General features: G+C 44.2%; 1 pseudogene; it reads right to left on the minus strand.

Annotated features, from left to right (window-relative positions):
• Positions 1-5,097: 5,097 nt before the first annotated feature.
• LOC149744198 (uncharacterized) lies at positions 5,098-9,520 on the minus strand (annotated as a pseudogene).
• Between the last annotated feature and the right edge of the window lie 272 nt (positions 9,521-9,792).

Consider the following 9,792-nt stretch of genomic DNA (forward strand, 5'->3'; position numbering starts at 1 on the left):
GTGAGCCAATTCATATATATATATATATATATATATATATATATATATATATATATATATATAAATCCTATTGGTTCTGTTTCTATGGAGAACTGAAAGTAATACAAAAGGGGACGCAAGTTTTCAAATTAAAATGAAAATTTCCTCTCAAAAACAGTTTTGCTTGTATAATACATTCTGCCACAAAATATTTAGGCAAATTTAAAAAAACTAATGCTTGAGTCTTTCCACACATGGAAATGATCTGTCTTAGGAAATCAGATTTGTAAAGTTATTTAAACTAAAATGTTGATATACAAGAAAGTCTGTTACTGGTCATGTTTTCCTTCCATTTAAAAGGTAATTTTCTATCACATCTTGACATGATAGAATATATATCTAGTTTCATTGCCTGGGTTCAGCTTGCTGGAATTCCGTTCCAAGCTCTTTGATCTTTTCTTCCTTTTTTGGCATCTTATTTTGAGCTTAGGTTCGGGCTCTGAATTCTTCATTTATCTGCAACGATCATCACCATAAACACACACTTGATAACATATAATTTCCTGAAAGCATTAAACAATAGTACGTATAAAGTAAATGGAACATTCTTTGCTTCTTTAATTCCCAGCCTTTCACTCATGATTATTTTCATGAAAATTTAAAACCACTGTGTGGGGACGGGGCTAGAGCTGGTGGTGGTAGTGGTAGAAATAAAGAAATATGCCCTCAACCCAAGGCAAACAACACCATTTTCAGCGCTGGAAAAGAAAAATTATAAAACATTTTTAAATGGGTGGGCCACGTTTTTCTTCAAGTATCATGGACATTTTTATTGTTTACTGATGAAGATTAGATCTTAATAATTTATGCCGTTTTTTATGTTATATACCATGTATTTAAGTTTAATCAATTGGAAAATGAAGGCTAAGGATAAGCTGTCAGTTCGACTTCTTAAATATATTTAACCTTGAAAAGAGATCACACTTCTAGAACATTCAAATCGATGCACATTAACACAAATTATAATCATTCTTTTTCATTCTTAATTTTCTAGCTTCCTAAAAGATGTGCACCACGAAATCAGACAGTAGAATGATATTTGCCGTACCGGCATTCTCCTTGAGATGGCAAATCAAAACACTTGTATAAAATGTTATGAGATGGAATGTGAGAGGTTAAAATCCAGTGTTAAGCCAGAGACATCAGCTGAATGGTGGACATTCTTCTGCAGTGCCCTACCAAAACTCCTATCTCATTCAAGCCTCTAAGCAAGTCCAAACAAGCCTGCATACTTAGCATGAACACTTCTTAAGTTCAGCTAAGGAAAGACATCTTATTTCACCTTTGCTGCAAGGTCACCTCAAGTCATTTTAGAAAGCTGGAGGCATATCCCAATAATGCTACTTCTATTTCTAAGAGTGATAGATCATGTGGAACAATAAAAATTACATTAACTGTTAGTAAATATTCATTCTTAGAGTATGTTTGAACTTCAGAAATTATAAAAGGCATTCAGATCCAAGTCTGAAGAAAGAGTGGGTGAGCAGTACGGGGTCAAACCTGAAATACTCCTTAATAATTGTTTTATCCATTCATACCCGAATCCCTGGAAAATGTGCCACAAGTGGCTGATCCAAATCTTCTCTAGTTTCATTAAATTTCAAACCCTCCCCAGAGCTTTCATGATCAATCAGTGATCTGATTTCCTAGTTCACTGAGAAGTCAGCTTGTTCAACTTCACTACTCTCCGTGTCATGATTTCTCTGAATCCACATTCCCATCTCCCCTCCTGAAATTAGCTTCTCCTCGTGGGCTTTTTCAGCATACTGCCTACACAAGCACACTGTCCACAACTTCCTAATGTAAATGTTCCATTGCTACCTTTGCAGAGAGGCACACAATCTTTCTGCTTGTAATTTAAAATCAACCACACATAGAATTGGAATCACACAGGTCTGAAATATGTGAGTGGGAAGAGCCTTCTTAGAAGTCCACTAATCCTTATCCTCCACTTTTAACGATGAAGAAGCTAAAATGCAAGGAGTGTGACTTACTTAAAGCCACAGCCAGGTAGTAGCATTGCTGAGATAAGATCTTACTGCTTATCATTCTATAACTAACTTCTTTTCTTTTTTTTTCTGTTTAAAGTTTGAGCCTTCTTTTAATTTATTTATTTTTATTTTTGGCTGTGTTGGGTCTTCGTTTTTGTGCGAGGGCTTTCTCTAGTTGTGGCAAGCGGGGGCCACTCTTCATCGCGGTGCGCGGGCCTCTCACTGTCGTGGCCTCTCTTGTTGCGGAGCACAGGCTCCAGACGCGCAGGCTCAGTAGTTGTGGCTCACGGGCCTAGTTGCTCTGCGGCATGTGGGATCTTCCCAGACCAGGGCTCGAACCCGTGTCCCCTGCATTAGCAGGCAGATTCTCAACCACTGCGCCACCAGGGAAGCCCCTCTTTTTTTTTTTTGCTTTATATTGCTTCTTTAAATGACAGAACAAGAGAGGAATAAAAATAGTCATTGGGAGAACATACATGGTTTCATTCTAAATGTTGGTGAAGAGAATAAAGCATCAAAGAAACACTACAATGACTTTGTTATTACTTTTCAGTGCTCCTTTCCCCAAAATATATCCTTACAGAAAATTTTCGCAGATAGATTGTCACAATTTGCTCCAGTCCTGTGTGACTGGTCAAAGTGCCTAAAACTAAGTGGAATCTAAGATTCTCAAAGTGAGTGTTGAATGTGCTACTTAAAATAAGAACATTGGATATATAAAGGTCTATTAATCACAAAGTATGCGTTTCTTTCACCAATATAAATGAAAGCTTCATGCAAACATGTGATGCTCAAGTTGTTAGAATCTATTCTAGTGACAGAAAAAGCAAAGGCATGTCTTCAGAAACCCTTAAGTAACCTCTGTGTTGCTCTGTGATGCTGGAGTGATAGAGGAAGAGGGATAATTTAATCTCCATGAAAACACAGTTTTGAAGAAATATGAAAGCACTTTAGTTTCTTGTCAGACAGATGAAAACTAGAGTTTTGAGCTTCTGCTTCAATCCTTCTCCCTTCTCCCAACAGGAAAGAAATACATCCTATGAATCTTTAGTATAGTAAAAAGAAAACGCATGAAACTTTGGGTAGCACCTAGTATAACTGTAGCTATGCTTTCATGAAACAAGCAAAAGACAATCTAGGTATTTACAAAGCTGGCAATGGGGCTTCCCTGGTGGCGCAGTGGTTAGGAATCCACCTGCCAATGCAGGGGACACGGGTTCGAGCCCTGGTTCAGGAAGATCCCACATGCTGCAGAGCAGCTAGGCCCGTGCGCCACAACTACTGAGCCTGCGCTCTAGAGCCGGTGCTCCGCGACGAGAGAGGCCACCGCAATGAGAGGCCCGCGCACGGCAATGAAGAGTAGCCCCCGCTCACCCCAACTAAAAAAGAAAGCCCACGCGCAGCCACGAAGACCCAACGCAGCCAAAAATAAATTAATAAATTACTTAATTAAAAAAAAAAGGCTGGCAATTGCTCAAAAGCATTTGTGTAAGACATTAACATTAAAAGACAACCTCAACTTTCACCAAATCTGCATGAGTTAGCAATATCCTTTTGAAAATGTGTAGTAGACAATCCGAAGAAGCTGAACAAGCTCACTCTAAGCAGAGAGCGTGGGGGGACTTGGCGTTTGTTGCTATCAAGAAGGCTGACTTTAGAGACCACGGAACGTAGAACTAGATAGCCATCTCACACATCTCCAAGGAACTCACTGTAAGGAAGTGAAAGTTGAAGGAACCCAGTGCGGATGTATTGAGGGTGATTGCTTCTAATCATATCTAATCTAACTTCATTTCATTTGTCACTTTAATATAATATGGCTAGTGTTTTTCTTCAATATGTATTAAGGGTGAAGAGGAAGGAACAGTAGATTACACAGTAGGTTTATTTTATTAGGAAAAAGAAATTTCGGAGGTTATGGTTTGGGTCCAGAAGTATAAAGTAGTGTATAAATGAAACAGTATTTAAAAGGTTTTGCAAAAGAGAAAGAAGAGGTTATGAGGTTAAATTAAAACTGTTTGGGGCTTCCCTCGTGGTGTAGTGGTTGAGAGTCCGCCTGCCGATGCAGGGGACACGGGTTCGTGCCCCGGTCCGGGAGGATCCCACATGCCATGGAGCGGCTGGGCCCGTGAGCCATGGCCGCTGAGCCTGCATGTCCGGAGCCTGTGCTCCGCAACGGGAGAGGCCACAGAAGTGAGAGGCCCGCATACCACAAAAAAACCCCCCAAAACTGTTTTAATCTAACATTTAATGATCCTTATCATTAAAAAAATTCCAACTGCTGTTTTTATCTTCTTCAAATGTGACTAGTCCATACAAGAATTAGGAAAGGAGCCTCTTTATCTCCGAATTAGAAGGGACGCCAAGAAGAATCCAAACAAACAGGCCTTGCTAAATGACCCCCCATTCACTACAATTACCTTATTTTCCTTAATCCATCGTATTCCTCCATGACTGTCCACTCTTCATCACACCTAGCATAAGATACACAAGTCTAACCATTTGCTCATGAAGGATCCCATGACACATAAAACTTATAAATTTGTACGCCTTTCTTCTGTTAATCTGCTTTTCTCAGTTTCATTTTCAGACCTTGCCGGGGACCCTAAGAAGGATGAAAAAATACGTTTTCCTTTCTTACAATACATAACATTGACCATTTTCTGGATAGAGTGGACTTGCTGATCATGTGGTCACTCTATGTTTAACTTTTGGTGGAAGTGCCGAACTGCTTTACACGGTGTCCGCACCATTTTACATTCCCACCAGCCAGTGTATGAGGGGTTCAGTTCCTGCACATCCTTATTACACTTCTTATTTTCCATTTTAAAAATTACAGCTGCCCTGGTAGACGTGAAGTGGTATCTCTTGTGATTTTGATGTTGATTTCCCTAATGACTAATGACGCTGGACATCTTCTCTTGCCCTCAGTGGCCATTTGCATGGAGGAGAGCAATGGATTTGCAGCATGAGACCCCCCCATCCCCACCCCCCCTCCCTCCCTCCACCCCTTGTGTGTGTGAACCACTCCCGGTTCACAATGGCAAAGCCACGTAGCCTCTTTGGACCTCGATTTCCTGGCACAATGAGTAGTTATTGCATCTGTGTTCATCCAGGGAATGGAGACAGAAAAAAGACTTTGACTTGCATCTCTGCATGGAGAAACAGCCACTGCTCCCCAGAGTGAAGGAAAAGAAACTCACAGAGGAATCCAGAGGGCCAGCTGAGATCCAGAGCCCAGGGACTGGTCAGGTAATTCCGCGTGGGGAGGAGGTGGAAGCTCTCTTCAGTTTCCACCCTCAAGAAGGAGGGCAAGTTGCGGCAGAGCATGAAGCCCTCCCTTCACTCCCTAGGAGTTGAAGGCAGCTGCGCTTTGTGAGATTTCCTGTGTTGACCTGAAATGCAAAAAGGCAGCTGCCTGGCCAGAACTAGGCACCTCAGGGTCCTCACTGTCCTCCTGCCTTCTGCCCCGGAAGTTCCCACCAGCTCTGCCCAAACAGCAGGGAATGGGTGAGAAGAGGGGCTGTGAGTCAGAGCCTGAGCCAAGGCTGGGACTAGCCGGACAGCAGGTTGTCTTGGGGGGCCTGGGCCTGTGCAGGTCCTCGGTGGGGGAGCAGAGTGGAGGCAGGAAATCCTGAGGAGTTAGGGGCAGTCAGCAGGCCAGTTGTGCTGCCCTGGGGTCGTTGCAGAGCCCATGGATTTCTTTTAAGTGTTTCTTGGAAGGGTGGTTACACTGGGGAGTAGATCTGGGCAGGGGTGACTTCAGTTCTCCCTTGAAAAACTTCCGTATTTCTGGAGATGTTTTTTCTTAAGAAATAACCAAGCAAGAATTACATTTGTCAATGGAAATAAAGAGTTAACAAAAACATCTTCACAGCCTCGACTGTTTTAGTCACCAAAAAGCTGCCGGTTACCCACGATCCTAGAGACAATTGTTTCTAAAGATTTTTCTTTGAATCTCTCTCCCGTGCTCTCTCTCCTCCGCTGCACCCCTCTGCAGGGAACAAGGTACTGGGTGGATACAAGCCCCAATTTAACACCCCTCATCTCTGAGTGGCGGCATCACCTGTCATCTTCCTCTTCCACTCTATGCTACGTGTGTCTCCTTGATGTGAACGTTATTTCTCTAGAGGAGCGTGCTCCTTTTCTCAACAGGAAAAAATAAGTCAAGGCACCCGCCAGGCAGGAGAAGCCTGCGAGTCGCTGCGACTCCTTCGGACCCAGCACATCCCCACCCACCTAGGCGGTGTGGACACCACCTGCAGCAGCCCCGGAAAACCAATTCAGAGGCGCTGGCTCCCTAGCAGGTCCTTGGCAAAGAGCGGGAGTGCCTGCTCTTGGGACTCTGCCCCTCACCTGAGGAGGGAGCAATTCAAGTATTAATAACCTCAAGCATATGAAGGATACAAACTCGTCACGTCGTTTGCAAGTGTACTTAAACTTCTTTCCTCTAAATAGTTTTGCGACTGTTGAACGGTAAAATTTCCGTTTTACTGTTCCTTCGCATACATCGTTGGCGGCAGGGACCCTACAAGGGGGACAAGTTGGTTCTCGCGAGCAGAGAGCAAAACGCCTGAGGTTTCCTCTCAGCCTTTCCCAAGCTCACCTCTCCCACCTCTCGCCACCTGGGACCAATTGAGGATGTCCCACCCCTCCCCTGGGCGGGGCCAACACCGAGGAACCCGGATTCCCACCCCTCCTCTCCCCCTCCCCTCCCGCCGCGCCCCACCACCCGGGCTTCTCCTAGGAGACGCGGACGACAGGGGGCGGGGGTCGTCTACGCGGGGCCACGCAGGCGCCGCTTTACGGCAGAGGTGGGCGTGGGGCGCAGTCGAGTCCCGCCGGCCCCCGCGCAAAGTTCAGAGCTGACCGAGTTTTTCCCGCTGGAGCGTGGCCTCAGCCAGGTGGGTCCCCTCAGCCTCCTTCGTTTCCTTTCCCTGACGCGGGGCGACGCGGGGCGACGCGGGGCCGGGGGCTGGGCTCCGTCCGGCAGCCTTTCTGATCCCGGGGACCCTCCCCGTCCTCTAGCGTCTGGGTAGCCTATGCCTGGCGTGCGACGTCGGCCAATGGTGGCTGCATCCTGGCCGGCTCGCGGGGAGGTGGGGACGGGCCGAGGGGGCGCCGCGTGGGCCCGGCCGGGGTCTGGCATTTAGGCGAGGCTGGCTGAGCGTGGGCGCCGGGATTGTACCGCCGCCTGAGTTCTGTGCCCTGGCGCCAGTAGGGAGAGCGTCCAAGTAGAGCCCTTCGGGAAGCGGTTCTCTGTGGCCAGAGGGCGGGGCGGGCAGGAGGAGAGTGCGGGGCCGCCAACTCCTTCTCCCTTCCCTCCCCATTTACGCGGCCGCAGGAGGGTCGGCTTGGTTGGGTGGGATTGAGTGCGCTGCCGACAGGGACTGGGCTCCCCGGAGTGTATCCCTAGAGAAGTAACATTTCCTTTCATGAATTTTTGACCTAAAAAACTTCTAGCTCCATTTTCACGTGTGCATTTAACCACGTGGAAGAATAAACCCCCAAATTTTCAGGGTCTCTCTGCAAGTGATGGGAATACTGGTGCTTTATGTTTTTATTTATTTACAGTTCTGTGCAATAACAGGAGTCCTTTTATTAATGAAAGAAGCAATGAAGCTTTTTAAAGAAATAATTTCAGGTTATCAAAGATAAAAGTTCATGGTAATAATACAAAATATGAATAAGGTGAGCAAGCTGTATGTGGACAAAAAACTCCAAAAGGAAAAAAACCACACTTTTTTTTATGACACCGTTAAGGGTGCGGGTTCGTGCAAATGCTTGTTTCTTGTTACTGATAATTGGCAGCAGGTTGGCCTTATTACCAAAATTAAAAAATTCGAAGAACTTCCGTAGAGATTTGATGGCATGAGAGGGCAATCGAAATTAAAGGGTCAGGGATTTTCATATAAAGGACTGTACTTTGTTTACAGTGCGATTATAACCATTTTATGGGTAAAGGGGATTTGAGACAAGTCAGACTCGAGAGGTGAGGAAATGGCAGGTAATACAGGCCCCTCTGAAAGGGCAGGTCTTGGCTGGGAACTCATACTTTGTATGAAATTATACAGTAGTGTACTAGTTTTTGTTTGTATTTCCCTTTATATGTGCGGCTGGGGAATCTTTTTGTATATTTAAGGGCCTTTTGTGGCTCTTTTTCTGTGAACTAGTAATGTCTTTCTCTTGGTTGTTACTCTTAAACGATATCTAGAAGCTTGCTCTCTATGTTAGGAAGACTACTGATGTGAATTAAATATTTTTTCCCGTTTATCAATGCTTTTCTAACTTCGATTATGCTTTTTTCGTTAGCGTGGTAAATTTTAGGTGTTCACATTTATCCTCTTTTTTTTTTAATGGATTTTTGGGTCAGATGTACAAAAGGCTTTTCCTGCTCCCGAGCTATAAAGGAATCTTGCCCGTTATTTCTTCTAGTAGTTGTGTGCTTCTGTGCATTGTACCTTTAATTCTTGGATCCCTGTACAGTTCATCGTGGTTTATTGTGAGAGGTGTGGAACTATGAGCCTATTCTAGATGGGTATCACTTTGTCCCAAGGCTGTCTATACTCTCATTGATTTGGGAGGCTGCCTCAGTGTATACTAAATTCTTGTATGTCTTCAGGTCTATTCTTGAACTTTGTGTTCTATATATTTTCACATGTGGTATGACTAGTTCTCTCACAACATGGCTATTCATTGTCATAACGCTCTTGGATATCTCTGCCTGTTTGTTTTCCCTTATTAACAGTGGAAAATAACAAAGTGTTCAAAAGCCTTTTGGATTTTCTTTGGGATTAGAATGGATTGCTTGATTAACTGATGAAGAATTGTTATGTTCTTGAGTCTAAGTCTGTTTATCCGAGAATGTAGTACATCTTTCATCTTGTTTAAGTCTACTTGTCTGTCCTACGGGAATTTTTAACTTTTCCATCTGTAGATTTTCATGTGTGTATTAACATTACCCTAAGCATATAATCTTTCATCATTGATAATTTAAAATCCTGTAAACTTTGTTTCTAACTGGATATTTATTTATGGAATTGACTTATAAAAAGCATTGGTAAGCACTTGATTGTCAGGACTTTTGTTAATTTTCTCGGTTTCAGTGAATGGTATATTTTCCATATTCTAATCAACCCTTCGAAAAGTTAAAACTTTGTGAAATGTACCCCTCCGAGTGTTGGATTTTTGAGCACTGGGTGGGTAAAGTCGGGGAAAAGTTAAAAATCAACGCCTCTGAAATGTTTTCCCTCTTACACGCACTGTTGCAGAGTCAAGTATCACTAATTTTTTAAAACACCTCGTTATAGGGATACTGAAACCCTTGATTTCCCTTTTTTTACACACTTTTAAGATTTCTAAACATTTTGCAAGTTAATGTTAAGTGGAAAGGATGCTGAGACCCTCCTATTTATTAAGCCAGTGACTAGGTCCTGACCCACACAAACTGCCTACCCAAGGCTGTGAGCAAGGTGATGTAACTGTGCCCTTTTTTTTTTTTTTTTTTTTTTTTGCGGTACGTGGGCCTCTCACTGCTGTGGCCTCTCCCGTTGCAGAGCACAGGCTCCGGACGAGCAGGCTCCGCGGCACGTGGGATCCTCCCGGACCTGGTCACGAACCCGTATCCCCTGCATCGGCAGGCGGACTCCCAACCACTGCGCCACCAGGGAAGCCCTAGCTGTGCCCTTTTCACCAAAGTTAACACCCAGACAGATAAAGAGGCCTGTCTGCTTGAGGTCCCAGGTGGCTTTCCAAACAGGAG

The sequence above is a fragment of the Delphinapterus leucas genome, chromosome X (genome assembly GCF_059928025.1).
Source record: "Delphinapterus leucas isolate spDelLeu-1000000601 "Yukka" chromosome X, BTC_Dleu_Yukka2, whole genome shotgun sequence".
NCBI lineage: Eukaryota > Metazoa > Chordata > Mammalia > Artiodactyla > Monodontidae > Delphinapterus > Delphinapterus leucas.